Below are 14,817 nucleotides of genomic sequence, written 5' to 3' on the forward strand. Positions count from 1 at the left end.
AGTTTCCGCTCCCAATTGTTCGTGGCCATGTGCTTGGGATTCGCCCTTAACTACAATCCGAGTTGGGGTCTCTCTTCAGTTACATCTAACCAGTGTGCACCTATTGCACTATTGTAAGAACCGAGATGCAGTATTTTGGTATTAAAATTTTGCAAATCCGGGTTCGAATCTGGTCAGGCACAAATTTTCATCTGACGCTGTTGTTCTATTTTAATGCCAAAGACAGCCTGGACATCTGTCCTTCAATCCTTAATTGATTAAGAAGTCTGTCTATTTCGATTCGTAGTGTCTGTTCTTTCGGAAAAGTCCTAAGAACAGACATACACGCACACACACACACACACACACATTTATGTCATAAGTGCTATTCGGAAAACGTTTGGCAACTCAGTGATAGTGCCGGACTGGAGCTGCATCAACCTACTCATTTCACTAGATATAGTTGTAATTTTCTGAACAATTCCTGTTTAATAAGTGACAGCGACAGTGTCTCTCATCGTTTACTTTGTCGGAAACCTGCTTCTTTCGGCCCCAGGCTATACTATAGCAATGAGTGATTGCTCACATTCTTGATACCTCACTGGACGTGCTACTGCAACTGTAGTCAAAGATTCAAATCCCACTGGAAAAGTATGTTTCAAGTCAGATGGTTTTGCTCCTCCCCTACTGCCATTGAAAACGATCACAACGAAATTAAGTATAGGTATTCTATGAAACACTTGAGTTCATACTGCGGTGCTGTGAGGATGAAAAAGTAGTTTTCACAATTATCAGATGACAGATGGAACTTGTCAGATTCCACTAATTATGACTGCGGAATTAACTGTTGGTTCACAGGCGCTTTTCTGCCGCTTATTGTAAGTGTTATTTGTATGTAGGAGCTGGAAGAATAGAAACATCAAATTTTCGCCTTATGGAATGTTCGAATTCACCGTAAGTCTTCACGTTTCGAGCAAAGGCAGAATATCCGTCAGGAAAGCTGACAACAATAAGCCAGGCCATGCCTGTCTTCTGGTGGATGTGCCAATGACAGTGATTGTACAGCAAAGAGGCATTGCCAACTCAACCACTGGAGAAGCTCCAAAATTGTGAATCGCGTCTGGCGAATACGCTTTTAAGGTTTCGATCCGATTAAGACAGTAAAACACAAATAATTGTCGCAGTTATTATTATATGACATTTAGATTGCATTCAGCGCATCGATGTATTACAAGTAATTGCACTCTAGCCTCTAAACCTAGTTACAGAAATGCGAATAAGACTCATGGGCATATGATGAGGATCTAGCGGTCCTTGCCACTCGCAACTTCGAAACGAAGCTATAGCCACTTCCGAGATCACTCACAGAACACATCAGACATAAGGATATCAGTTAATGCTTTTGAGTCAACGAAAGTGGTTTCACACGGGAAATACAACTACTCTCGTCTCTTATGTTGCGATTTATTTGCCATAGCGGCTACTGAGCCAGTAAGTACGTCAAAGACCAGCACCTAGGTAACGTGCTTGCCTGTCAGGTGCACGCTGCCTTTGTTCGCCTTTCGACACTCCCTGAATGCAAGATTTTTATTACTTCATACTAAAACAAAAGTTGTGATATGAGAAGAGGAAATGACTTATATGCTTCTCAGGAACTTTAGTTTTTCGTGTTTATTTTCTCACTTCATGTTAAAACAAAGGCGTTAAATTGAGAAGAGGAAATGAAATATACGCTTCCAAGACATAATATTTCTTTGTGTGCTATTACTGCATACATGAAAGCCCTCCAATTAATTTTGGTATGTTAGATATATTTTGATATCACCTCACATTCCGTTGTGAGAAGGTTCCTATTTTCTTGGGATTCAATTAGAGTGGACATTTCATCACTGGTTAATATTCTGATGACTAATGACATGATACCCGTTCCAATTGCTCCATGGCACCTGTGAGTAGAGTCTCACGTTGGTTACTATAAGAACACGCAGGCAGTGATATCCGCTCACTGCAGTCAGAGCCAAGGTGATTTCTTTCTGTTTAGGGCGAAGCGTCTGCTGCAGTGTCCACGCTCAGTCAACATAAACAAATCGCTGCGGCATAGGGCACTGCTAATCGCTGCACTTGTCGCGAGCCTCGACACCAAGAGCGCACTGTCTCTGCTAACGATACTATGAAGTTAATACATCTTACTTACCGCAATACGCAGGACGTGGGATGGGTAAAAACTCAGTTTGTAACTTCCCATCGCATTAAAATACTTTACAGTCATATTTGATGCAATATTTATTGTTGGTTGTCTCTCTAATGTTAATAGTATTGATTCAGATTGTGCGTTAACACGAAATCACACACACACACACACACACACACACACACACACACGCGCACACACAGTCATTGATTCCAGTGAGGAGGACAACTACTGTGTGTTGAACAACACATGAACCAGTCAGTTCACATGGGCACATGGGCTTTGGGGACGAGTATACGTTTAGTAACCAACCCCCCCCCCCCCCCCCCCAATCATTACGTAAGATTTCTCGAGGGCGTAGTGGAATTGATTTCATTAAGTCGTCGACAGTGTAGCGTGATGGTTTACTTCCCACCATACGTTTTCTATATTCGTCCAAAGGTCGCTTGCATTTTTAGGGACACATGGCAATGACCTTGTTACCTCTGCCCACATATTCTCTATCTGGTTGATATTCGGTGATCGTGGAACAAACGGCATCAGCTTTATCCTCTCTTGGCCCTGAAACCAATCTCGCACTGCTCTACTATGATGGATGGGTCCCTGCTGCTGTAAATACATTGTTATCTCGTTAGTTCATATATTTATATTTAAATAACTTATTATTATCCACAATGTTTAAGAATTCATTCCCTGTCATAGATAAGTGATCTGGATTCATCAGTCCGATTAAGAATGTGGTTCACCTAGTGTATCATATGATGAGAGTCGTAATCGGATATCCACATTAAGACAGACTGGCTGAATCCGATTAGGACGATCTTGTATCGAAATGAAATTACAGAAATCGGATAATAATCACCGCTACTCCGATCACCGTCTATTATCTCAATGAGCTTGGCTGAAAATATTTGCTTCCAAAGGCTTCAACACCCTCTGGTCCTGTCTGGTCCCGGTATCACCCAGGCCAAACCAATGAAACACAAGAAAACATGAACTATGCAAGCAAAGGTAACTTTACCCCAGGTGGTACACAACCTGGCCACCGATAGGCGACAGTTGGATTTTCGCACTCTGGGGAGTCAAGGTTAGCACGGCAGAGAATATCGAAGATCTCTGGTAAATTTCCCTACAAGCAGAAAACATTCATTTGAAAACTAAACATCGATACATTGACCCAAACAAGAAACCTCAATAATCTCACAAAAGAAATCGTCCGCCAAAAAATTCTCATCATTGCTCTTCAAGAACCACGATTAATTGACAATTAAAACTTGCATTACGGAAACTATGGCATCTTCAAGAGCAAAATACAACAAAAGGTAGCGAAAGGCGTACCAATCTTCGGCACTGCATTTCTCGAACACAGATCTGTCATCAACTCTGTCAAAGATATCGCATCCATCAACAATCGACTTATGACTATGCTCATTCAGAGCCCCTATAAAAGATATACGCTCGAAAATACTATGAGCAAAACTCACCATGATGACGTGAAAATACTAATGGGAGACTTCAACTCTCTACTTGGGACAGAAAAAACCTGTAGAAAAATAATTGGTACAAATTCAACACACCGAAACGCTTAGACGAACGGCACACGTCTGACTGACATTTGCCAACAATTCAACCACAAAAGAATGTCTCCCCGCTTTAGGAAGTAGCCTGTTACCAAGAAACATGTTTGGCTACCAGGTGCAAGCTGCTTTCGTTCGCCTTTCGAGACTCGCTGAGAGCCAGATTTTTAATTCTTTTGTAGCAGAGCTATAAGCAGGCAGATACAAACGCAATAAGGGAATCGTAAGACAACGCTCGAGCAAAATGCGCCTTGCTACTTTCAGTAACCCTTAGTGTCAGAGCGAAAACCTTACGGTACTGCCAAATTCATAATGATGACATATTTTTTGTTGTTGTGAATACATAATTTTATCTATGAAATGTCACATTTTCATAATAATTGCGAATGATACAGGAAATGAGGTAAATGCAGATCTTTTCGAAGTCAAAAGTCGATAATGTCCTACGAATTCGTCTTAAAATAGGCTCAATCGTCTTACAGATACTTAATGCTTTATTAAGATAGCCTGCCGTCGTGATGTTTCTGTAGTAAGCTGAATTTAATTTGTATTAGTACAGTGAATATTTTAATTGGATTTTCCATTAGTTTACTAAACGCAACAGTAATCATCAAAGAGAAATTAATCAGCAAAAGAATTTTCTTTCACGATATCTAAAACGATATGACAATGCTAAAGTTGTTTACAAATTCTACGTCAGTAGAAACCTACTGGTTCCAACAATATCATTATACCAGAGTAGTTTTAAGAGTATTTTCGTCTAGAAATGAATTGCGTTGACGGTTGATCGATCAAGAGCGGGAAAGGTAAATCTTTACGAATATATGACGAGAGGGACAAGTGCTTGAGAGAGGACTTCTCTATCAATACAAGTGCTTGAGAGATGACTTTAATTTCAATATCCTGGATAGTTTTGTTTCTCAAATCAAGAAGTGCGTTATCATACAGTAACACATGTGATGTAGTTGTATTACTCGATTTTCTTACGCTAAGACCGAAAGGTGTCTCAGTTGTTGGCAACAAATTCCAGCTGTGTTGCACACAGACCTTGGGGCAGAATTCGTAGCCCAAAACACACTTTTGGAGCTATCAGATGTAAAATATTATGTTCATACTACTCTTTGCTCGAGTTTGTATCTTTTGGAGGGGCTCAGCCTTTCATCTCTTCTTAGAAAGTTAACGATAAAGGGATCATAACACGTCACCAGTAACAGTACTGCATACGAATGCTCAATGAGCGACCTGATGACGTTCAATAATAGTCACTCCGTTGATTTTTGTTGTTTGGAATTAGAGCATGCAGTACTCCTACACCAGACTTCTGAACTTTGCCTGTTGAATGCAAATGTCGCGTGATGGTAAAATGGTAATCTATCACATATGTCAGTAGTCGAGACTTCCTTAATGTGGAAAATCATTCATGCCAGAACGATCTTTGTTGAAACAAGAATATCTTTTCCTGGCGTATTTTTCCCAAAAGCAGTCACTCCACACACAATTCAAATCTTTCTAGCTGCCTCCTCTGCATTCACCCCTCCGTTATACCAAAAGTAAACGTTGTGTTGCAGATGTTACACCTATTTCCACTTGCGACTCAGTTTTACAATGCTTAACTGTAGTTCATGATTTTCAAGTTTGCGAAATCCATTGCTTAGCTGCCAGATGATAACTAGAACTTCAAATTCGAAAATGACAGTTGAGACACACACTGACAGCGTCGCGACGCGTTCACCTGGGCGGCGCCGGATATCAGGCGGCGGGTGGCGTCTGGCCGGTGGCCGGTAGCCGCTGCAGCGCGAGGAAACGCTCAAGAGAAAGCTGGTATGATCGCGGCGCAGCCATGAGCTATCCTGCGGAATTGTTTCTGGAATACTTGTTATTGCTGGTGGGTAGAATGTTAAGCAAATTATCTTCGATGTTCAGTCAGACTCATAACTTTTCACCGACTGCGGTGAAAAAAAAAAAAAAAACTACAGTTGGACGCGAACAGGCGACTATAAGTTTAGAACGCACGACGCTTGCCACTAGACCACGGGCTCACGTAGTCCGACAACGTCTCGGAAGTAGATAACACTTCCTCCTGACACTTCACCGAGCGAGGTGGCGCAGTGGCTAGCACACTGGACTCGCATTCGGGAGGACGACGGTTCAATCCTGCGTCCGGCCATCCTGATTTAGGTTTTCCGTGATTTCCCTAAATCACTCCAGGCAAATGCCGGGATGGTTCCTTTGAAAGGGCACGGCCGACTTCCTTCTCCATCCTTACCTAATCCGATGAGACCGATGACCTCGCTGTTTGGTCTCTTCCCCCAAACCAACCAACCAACCTCCTGACACTTCCGCAGCTTACAGTGTTGCCATATTGTGCAGATTGCCGGACTTAGAGTTGTCAGGGGCGGTCAGTTTTATTGGCCACCTTAAGTGAATGACTCGGACTTAGTCCCTGTGGCGGCCGGCCGGCGGTCAGTTTTATTGTCTAAGACTGTACATATCGGCCACCACAGGTGGCAACGGACTACCCGTACGCACCCCATCAGTCTGTACATAGTAATGTCCATCGGAACGAAAATGTGTGGATATGAGCACAGAGATGAGAAGTTTGACGAACGCAAATCCAAATGTCTTTTTAATAAGTTCCAGAGATTCCTTGATTGGAACTCTGCTCAAACGTGACCCTACGTCTAAACTGACCATGAAGTGAGGTCTGGCCAATCTCAGTTTCCTTCAACTGAGCCGAGTTCTTGATTCCGTACTCACATTCGGCAATCAAACGGTCTCAAAACTAGGATCAAGTGTTTCGAAAGCCAGTACGTTGGCGCTCCTACTGCACTCGCTTTTGGTCTCAGAAGTGTGCCCTCTTTGTGTAACTTCAGAAGCCCGTAGAGCCTAGGCGGTCCAGCAGCAAGTGGCCGAAGTTTCTACCCTGTCTCTTCTGTAAAAGAACTTCGGAGAAATTCAATCGTATTGCGCTGCATCCGGCTGGTTGGATACGTCGTCATCATCTTGTAGCCCGCGTCGTGTAGGAATTTGTACATTTTCTCTTTGTATTTTGCGACTCTCAGTGAGACGGTTATCTTTCCCTTATCCGCTGGGGTGACGGTAGTTTCTGCATCGTCACGCAGAGAAGGCAGCGCGGCTCTTTCCCGTATAATGTTATGCCTCGGCGGCGCGCACCTGGCGAGAGTACGGGACATTCTCCGTCGTATCTCTAGCTGCCACCCGACTGACAGTCTGTTACACTACAGATATATTGACTATACGTTCGTCATTTGGCCTCACGGCAAAGTGTTAGTCCAGTGTGTATTTTAATCCTTACAAAATATAAATTGCATTTTATAAGTAATAAAAATTAGTTGAGGGCGTTAAGTTCCACTCTTTTATGTTACCGAAAGCAATTACTTTAGATGAAAGTACAGTTTACATGCACAACCATATAATACTATACAATTCTTACTGCTATTTCGTACTCAATAGAACCTTCTTTATCATGATCGTAACATCAGTTTTCTGTCATTCATACACTGAAGCGGCAAAGAAACTGGTATAGCACGCGTATTCAAATACAGAGACATGTAAACCGGCAGAATACGGCGCCGCGGTCGATGACGCATATATAAAACAACAAGTATCCGGGGCAGTTTTTGGATCGGTTACTGCTGCTACAATGGTAGGTTTTCAAGATTTAAGTGAGTTTGAACGTGGTATCATAGTTGGCGCACGAGCGATAGCGATGGGACACAGCATCTCTGAGGTAGCGTTAAAGTGAGAGTTTTCCTGTACGGCCATTTCACATGTTTACAGTGTATATTAGGAACGTGGTGAAACACAAACTCTCCGACATCGGTGCGGCCGGGAAAGTACCCTGCAAGAACGGGGCCAACGACGACTGTAGAGTGTCGCTCAGCGCGAGAGAAGTGCAACCCCTCCGCAAGTTTCTGCAGATTCCATTGCTCGGTCATCAGCAAGTGTCAGCGTGCAAACCATTCAACGGAACATCATCCGTATAGACTTCTGGAGCAGAAGGCCCAATCGTGTACCCTTGATGAATACACGACACAGAGCTTTACATCTCGCCTTGGCTCGTCAACACCGACATTGGACTGTTGATGACTAGAAACTTGCTACCTGGTCGGACGAGTCTCGTTTTAAACTGTATCGAGGAGATGGACGTGTACAGGTATAGAGACAACCTCATGAATTCATGGACCCCCACATGTCAGCATTGGACTGGTCAAGCAGATGGAATCTCTGCAATGGTATAGAGCGTGTGCAATTGGAGTGATATGGGATCCCTGACACTGATACGTCTAGATACGAGTCTGACAGGTGACACGTACCCATGCTTTCTGATCATCATCCATTGTGTATTCCGACGGAGTTGGGAAATTCCAGCAGGACAATGCAACACCCCACACCTCCAGAATGGCTACGGAGTGGTTTCAGGAACGCTCTTCTGAGTTTAAACACTTCCGCTGGCCACCACACTCCCCAGACATGAACATTATTGAGCATATCTGGGATGCCTTGCAAAGTTCTGTTCCGAAGAGGTCTCCACCCCGTCGCACTCTTACGAATTTACGGATAGCCCTGCACGATTCTTGGTGTCAGTTCCCTCCAGCATTACTTCAGACATTAGTCGAGTCAATGCCACGTCGTGTTGCTGCACTTCTGCGTGCTCAAGGGGCCATACACGATATTAGGCAAGTGTACTAGTTTCTTTGGCTCTTCGGTGTATGGAAGTGCGAAGGTAACTCTTTTACGCTTCACGACTAAACCGATTTTGATGAAATTTGGTATAGAGATAGCTTGAACACAGGCTGTTTTAAGAAGTGATGCAAGATATTTACTGGTTTGAAGAATATAACGAGAAATATGGAAGAATAACTACTCTTTGAAACTATTATTCACTTTTTGACTTTTGAAGTAGTTCGTATTTACGATTATACTTTTATTGTTTGACATGTTCTATATAATAAGATTCAAAGTAATGAATACAATTCAACCACATCCATTAAATATCGTAATATCGTGTGACAGACAGAGAGAGGTCTGCTTTTTTACGTCGTGGGAGACTTTTAGTGAGAATGCAATTGATCGTGAAACGCAAGCGTAGCCGCAGGTATTAGGCAGAAGCGTGAGTGCGGTATTGCACGCATAAATGATATAGAATTTGCGCTGTATCGAACTAAGAATTATTTATTTTCTTTATTCGTCAGTTTAACACTGTTTAACAACATTAGGAAATCCATACTTGATTTTGGTACCGTCACCACCATTCATCGTAACAAAACTACTGATGAGTGTCATCATCTCGTAGTCTTTTGGCTAGCGTTGCTGACCCTTTATCACAGGATATCTGGGTTGGATCCGCTCGGGACTGGATGTTTGTGTTGCCCTCGTCATCATTTTATCAACACAGACGCGATGTCGCCAAACTGGAGTCAAATAAAATGACTTGTTCCAAGCGGGCGAACATTCCAGACAGGTTTTCCTGGCCAATAAAGCCATACGCACATCTCATTTCATTTTACAGCCTTGCAAGCGCAGCAGCGGTTAACAGCTAGTTATTGATAGGTGTAAAAATTCAATATGAAAACTAAAAAACTGTTTTCGTAAGCTCAAGGAAGTACTGAAGCGATGTTGGATATGTTTTTCTTTTGCATTTTGTATTATTTTTTTGAGAAATCTGTATTTTCTAGCGCTATATGATAAAAAAAAATTTCCGTTTTTTCACTGGAACATTCCTCTATTTCACATTACAATTTTACGAATAAAACCAGAATTAAACGTCGACACTTTCAATTTTGCTATAGATAATGTTAATTTTTAGGTGGCGAACACGAGGATAACTACGTAGAACAACAATGTTCTGTAGGTTGTGTGGCCGTTTATATAGAATATCCTCATGGAGCTTCTAGACACCTAGCCGCTTCCGATCTCTACGTGAATTTAATAAGACACTGATGGCATATGCGAACAAACCGATCGAAATCAGCCAACGTCCCCTTAGTATTCAACACGCAATGTATAGTTAACGTGTTTACGATCTTAGCTCCACAAAGCTACTACGAAAACTACCATACCGTGATTACGATCTTAGCTCACCAAAGCTACTACGAAAACTAACAAAGTCTACTGTAGCCTACGCTATTTTTACAACTCTAGTCACGTGTCCTGCAGTGGCCACTCTCTAATGGTGCCAGTACCACATAGCCAAGAAAATTATCGCTGGCGCTGCGGAACACAGCTCACTATAGGCAATGAATTGTGTTAGCATCAGGCGAACTATTTGTCTGGCGATGAACTGTGTACTAGTACTTGTGGTACAGTGGCTGGGAAGGAAACGAACGACGCTACTTACATACTTAGGACCACTGAAACGGTGATCAGAAAGTCTAACTTTTTACAGTCAATGTTAGTTTTCTTTCAGATTGTTTAATATACGAGAATTCCATTGTCATATCTTGGTCCTTCTAGTTCCACTGTGCACACAAGTGTGAGATGCAGATTTAACTTTGAAACATCCCCTTAGAAAAATTAGTGAATTACTGTGCTGGTAAATCCCTTATATTATTTGATTTTCAAACAGCTGAGCAAAATTGAACGTACTCAGACATTACTCTCTTTATTTATTGTGATCAACACTAAACTGACATACAATATTTTTAGCGCAACGCAGTCTGACTTTTAATAATCCCTACAAAAGAATGGCCCTGACTAACATTAACCTACACCTTTCACAAATCACTTACATCACAAAAATCATCGTTACTCGAACTACTGCAATACGGCGAGCGCCACTAATGCCAGCTAAATAAAAGATTCAAACTACTGAAGGCACTAACTACTGATAGGCATAGTTAGCAAATGAAAGATTTTGATAGAGAACAAACAATGTACTTACCTTAATAGTGTCCAAAAGTCATAATATATATATAGCAGTTCATGACATCCATTCTTACAAATGTACTGTTTCTGATGGACACACGTCCGGATCATCCGCTCACAAAAATCCGCCATCTCACTTCCCCACATCCAACACTGCTGGCGGCTCACCTCCAACTGCGCAACGCTACGCGCTGTTAACAGCCAACTGCCCAGCACTACAATAGCAAATTTCAACAATGCCACCCAGCTACGGACTGCACACAGCACAGCCAGTGATTTTCACACAGAGCGCTACCTGGCGGTGGCGTTACCAATATAAGAACCTAAACAGCCTACTTACAACTTGTCGGGAAGTTTCGGCTCTGTGTCCACCCTGCTGAGGAGCAAATCAATGCTTATAAATTACAGGCCGGACGGAAGGTACTGAAATATGCACAGTGTACAAAATTAATTATGTTGCAGTTCCTTTTTCGGTGTACTGTTGGCTGTCTGACACAACCAAGTCACAATGCTTCTTACTTGTACAAGCATTTTCTGTCATTTCTCTTTCCTGTTTGGCCTCTGCAACTGTGGCATCCCACTCCTTTTATATCTGTATCCCTTTTGCGCTTTCCTGAAGTTATCCACACTCTTTGAGGTGTTTTGTTGTAGCGTTACCAATATAAGAACCTAAACAGCCTACTTACAACTTGTTGGGAAGTTTCGGCTCTGTGTCCACTCTGCTGAGGAGCAAATCAGTGCTTATAAATTACATGCAGGACGGAAGGTACTGAAATATACACAGTCTACAAAATTAATTATGTTGCAGTTGATTTTTCAGCGTACGGTTGGTTGTCTGAGACAGACAACCAAGTCTCAATTCTCCCTACTCGTGCAAGTATTTTCTGTCATTTCTCTTTCCTGTTTGGCATCTGCAATTGTTGCATCCCACTTCTTTCATATCTGTATCACTTTTGCGGTTTCCTGAAGTTCTCCAAGCTCTGTGAGGCCTTCTGTTATCATCCATATGTCTTATATGGTAATATTCTGCTAGATGCTTCCTTTGTGCCCACTAAACCAAAGTTGCATCCGAGAGTGTACATTCCCACGGCGAATGTCAGTTTGATTAAAACTGTGCTAAGTGTTAGGACACTTCATTATGAGAAACTGAAATAGCTATAAAGCCGACATTTCGACTGCCTTTAGTGAGCCTCCTCTACTTAGTCGCTCTGAAGAGGATCCATCTAAAACGAGGATGTAACGGAGAAGTAAACATTTATTTAAGCAATCATTAAAGCCATATTTATTAATGTACAGACCATACATTTTGCATGTGTAAAGTAAAAGACCTGTCTTTTAACGGGAAAATATAATAACACATGCAGGATTAATGTTTTGCCAGAAATTTGAATTTTTATTTCTTATTGTTTTTACTATAAAAAGCCGTAACTCAAATTCTAACCATGCAATTAATCTGAAAATTTTATTGTAGTTTCTTGAGAAGCTTATAAGACCAGTGAACTATACTTATTAATTTATGGTAGAAATTGTATCATTGATAGAATTTTCAATTTTAAGCATCCAAAATTAAATTTTTTCTGCATATAATCGACTGAAAATAAGAATGCAATTGCAAGATCTCGTATTTCTTAGTTCCAGGGAGACAGAAACACGTTGCGGACAGTTTCTGAAAATTTCATAGCATTAGCCCATGTACTTTTTAAGAAAAGGCTTCTCTTAACGTAAAAAATGTAAAACAGAGAAAATACTTCTCATTCTTCTACATGTAATAAGCTAACCTCAATTTTAAAGTCCTTCATACTGATACTCCTCATCCTGCAGGTTTCTCTTCTCTCCTCTTCGAATCTGCCTGGCCTGTATTTGCAGGTAAGACACTGATCTGTTAGCTTTGTTGACCCTGCTCTTGTCGATGGTGTAAAATGCTTTTCCTGTAAACACACCAGGATCTATACAAACTCTCTAGAGCACTTCAGTTCTGCCATAGTTTCCGTTATTGTAACATAAAACTGCATCGTAGACACCTGCTTTGAGTACTTCAAGTCCACAGAATGTCCTTTTTGAGCATCTAATCCAAATTAAATTATTCAAGGTTTCATTTGCATCTTGTGTCTTTCCGTGAAGGCACTTCCTCAATAAACCAGGGTTTGCAAGAAACCTGAATGTGGGCTTCATTGCATTCAGAACAGGTTCTGGAAATGAGTGTTTATGTGGATACGTCTCATTTCTCTTGTTGAACTTTAGGACACAGGTTGGGCATTGGTGTTTGGTCAGTGGATATTTTGTGGAAAGAAAGTTGCCCACGCAGAACGCCTCATTGCCTCTAAACTATGTGTGTTTCTCTTGATAGCTCTCCCACATAAGTGAAGAAAATCAGTTTTTTTCAGAGTAAGCCTGACTTTTCTTCCTAAGCAAGCGTACGGCCAAGCCTATTTTGGATGTGGCCACCAGGTTCTAACATTTCTATTGTTGTATTGTACGGATTTTTATCTGTTACAGCTTTGAAAGGCGTTTCCATCACCAAGGTATTTAGTATATATAACACCATACTGGTCCTCAGATCTGGAGAATATCCTCACAACTGCAGCAGCCCCCATGCTCCCACTTGAGCCACTATAACGTTTAGAGCATGTTACTGCATGCTTTTCTTGCCAAAATTTCTCATTGTCTTCATTGTTGGACATTTTCCTTGTTGCACACTGGTGGCAGTATTTAGACATAATTTCTACATCTAAAACTTTATCTGAGTTAATACCAATAACAGATGCAACTTCATACAGAGATGTGTGACCCCTTTTCATCCAGGACCCATATACAGACACACACAAGTCAGTAACATTTGTAGGAGATTCACTAACACGAACATCTACCCAAGGATCTATTTCTTTTCGGTTTATTTCCATCAATTCCTCCACTGCTTTCTTCATAGAAACCTTAGCAGTATCGCATACAACATCAGAAATTTATTTATTTTGTCAAACCTTGCACAAGGTGGAGGCATGTTCAGAAAACCACACAATAAATTACCTCCTGCCCTGCCTTGTTCAAGGCATCTCAAAGCATGTGGTAACCTGCATTGCTTTCATAGGTACCAGTGTCAGTTTTCTTTGAATGAAAATGAAAATTCATAGCCACACGAATTACAAATTAATTTAAAATCACGAGCTATTCCCACTCTTTTTACTTCAACAACCATCATGCATACTTTTACAGCTAACACACGAACACGAAAAGTTTATAGCCTGGTAGAGAAACTCTAAATCAGTAAGTCTGAATCCACTGGAATCCATATCAACAACATTCACGCAACTGTGCAGTTCTTCTGTCCGAAGCTTCGATGCTGAAGCTAAGAGCTTGTGCTCGTCATTTTGAGCTGCTTCCTCTTTCTTGTTGGTAAACCGCTTTTCATGAAACCTCTGTTTCCTAAAAACAGTTTTTCCACCACCCATTATATATAAATCTTGATTTCCACGTAAAGGTTTGTGAATTCAATCTTCCCCCTACTAACATACGTTAGTATTGTCAAAACGTAAATAAACCACATGTAAGAAAGTTTTTAGGCAAAGATATAGTTGGCAGTCAGAGATATGGATGTCAGCCAAAGATATCGAAAGAAAATAGCGTTTACACCGACAAAAATTCCGCTGAAGAAAGCAGTTTCCCAGATGTCAGATAAGGTGGGACTGGCCGCCAGTGCAGAGTTAATCAGTTTAACAATTTAAATGCATTTCTGAAGCTGCTATCACGATAAAATTCACAAACAACATAGATTAAACTGTGTAGATCAAGAAAATAATATTTTTGAAAAATAGGTTTTTTGGGCCAAAATCCTTTACATCCACATTAAGACAGACTAAATGTAGGCTTATTGTTAATTTAGTGTTTCATAATGATGTGATTAAACACCTAAAAATATTTGGTGTCTATTCCAAACGGTCGCAAGATTTTTCATTCTTTGCCGTTTCTGTCAGCGTGTTGTGCAACTTATTAAGCACAAAATCATTTTGCTAGATTGTTGCAATGTTCGGGTGTGCTGCATCAAGTACTGAAGCAAGTATCACGTAAGCCTAAAAGTTTAATGAGTAGTTTCGAAAAACAAGAAAATTATATATGGTTAAGACAAGCAGTCAGCAAGGGCTTCTCTTGAAATCTAACCTAATATGCAGTATTACACAAAAAAAGATT

The sequence above is a fragment of the Schistocerca americana genome, chromosome 6 (assembly GCF_021461395.2).
Source record: "Schistocerca americana isolate TAMUIC-IGC-003095 chromosome 6, iqSchAmer2.1, whole genome shotgun sequence".
Classification (NCBI taxonomy): Eukaryota; Metazoa; Arthropoda; class Insecta; order Orthoptera; family Acrididae; genus Schistocerca; species Schistocerca americana.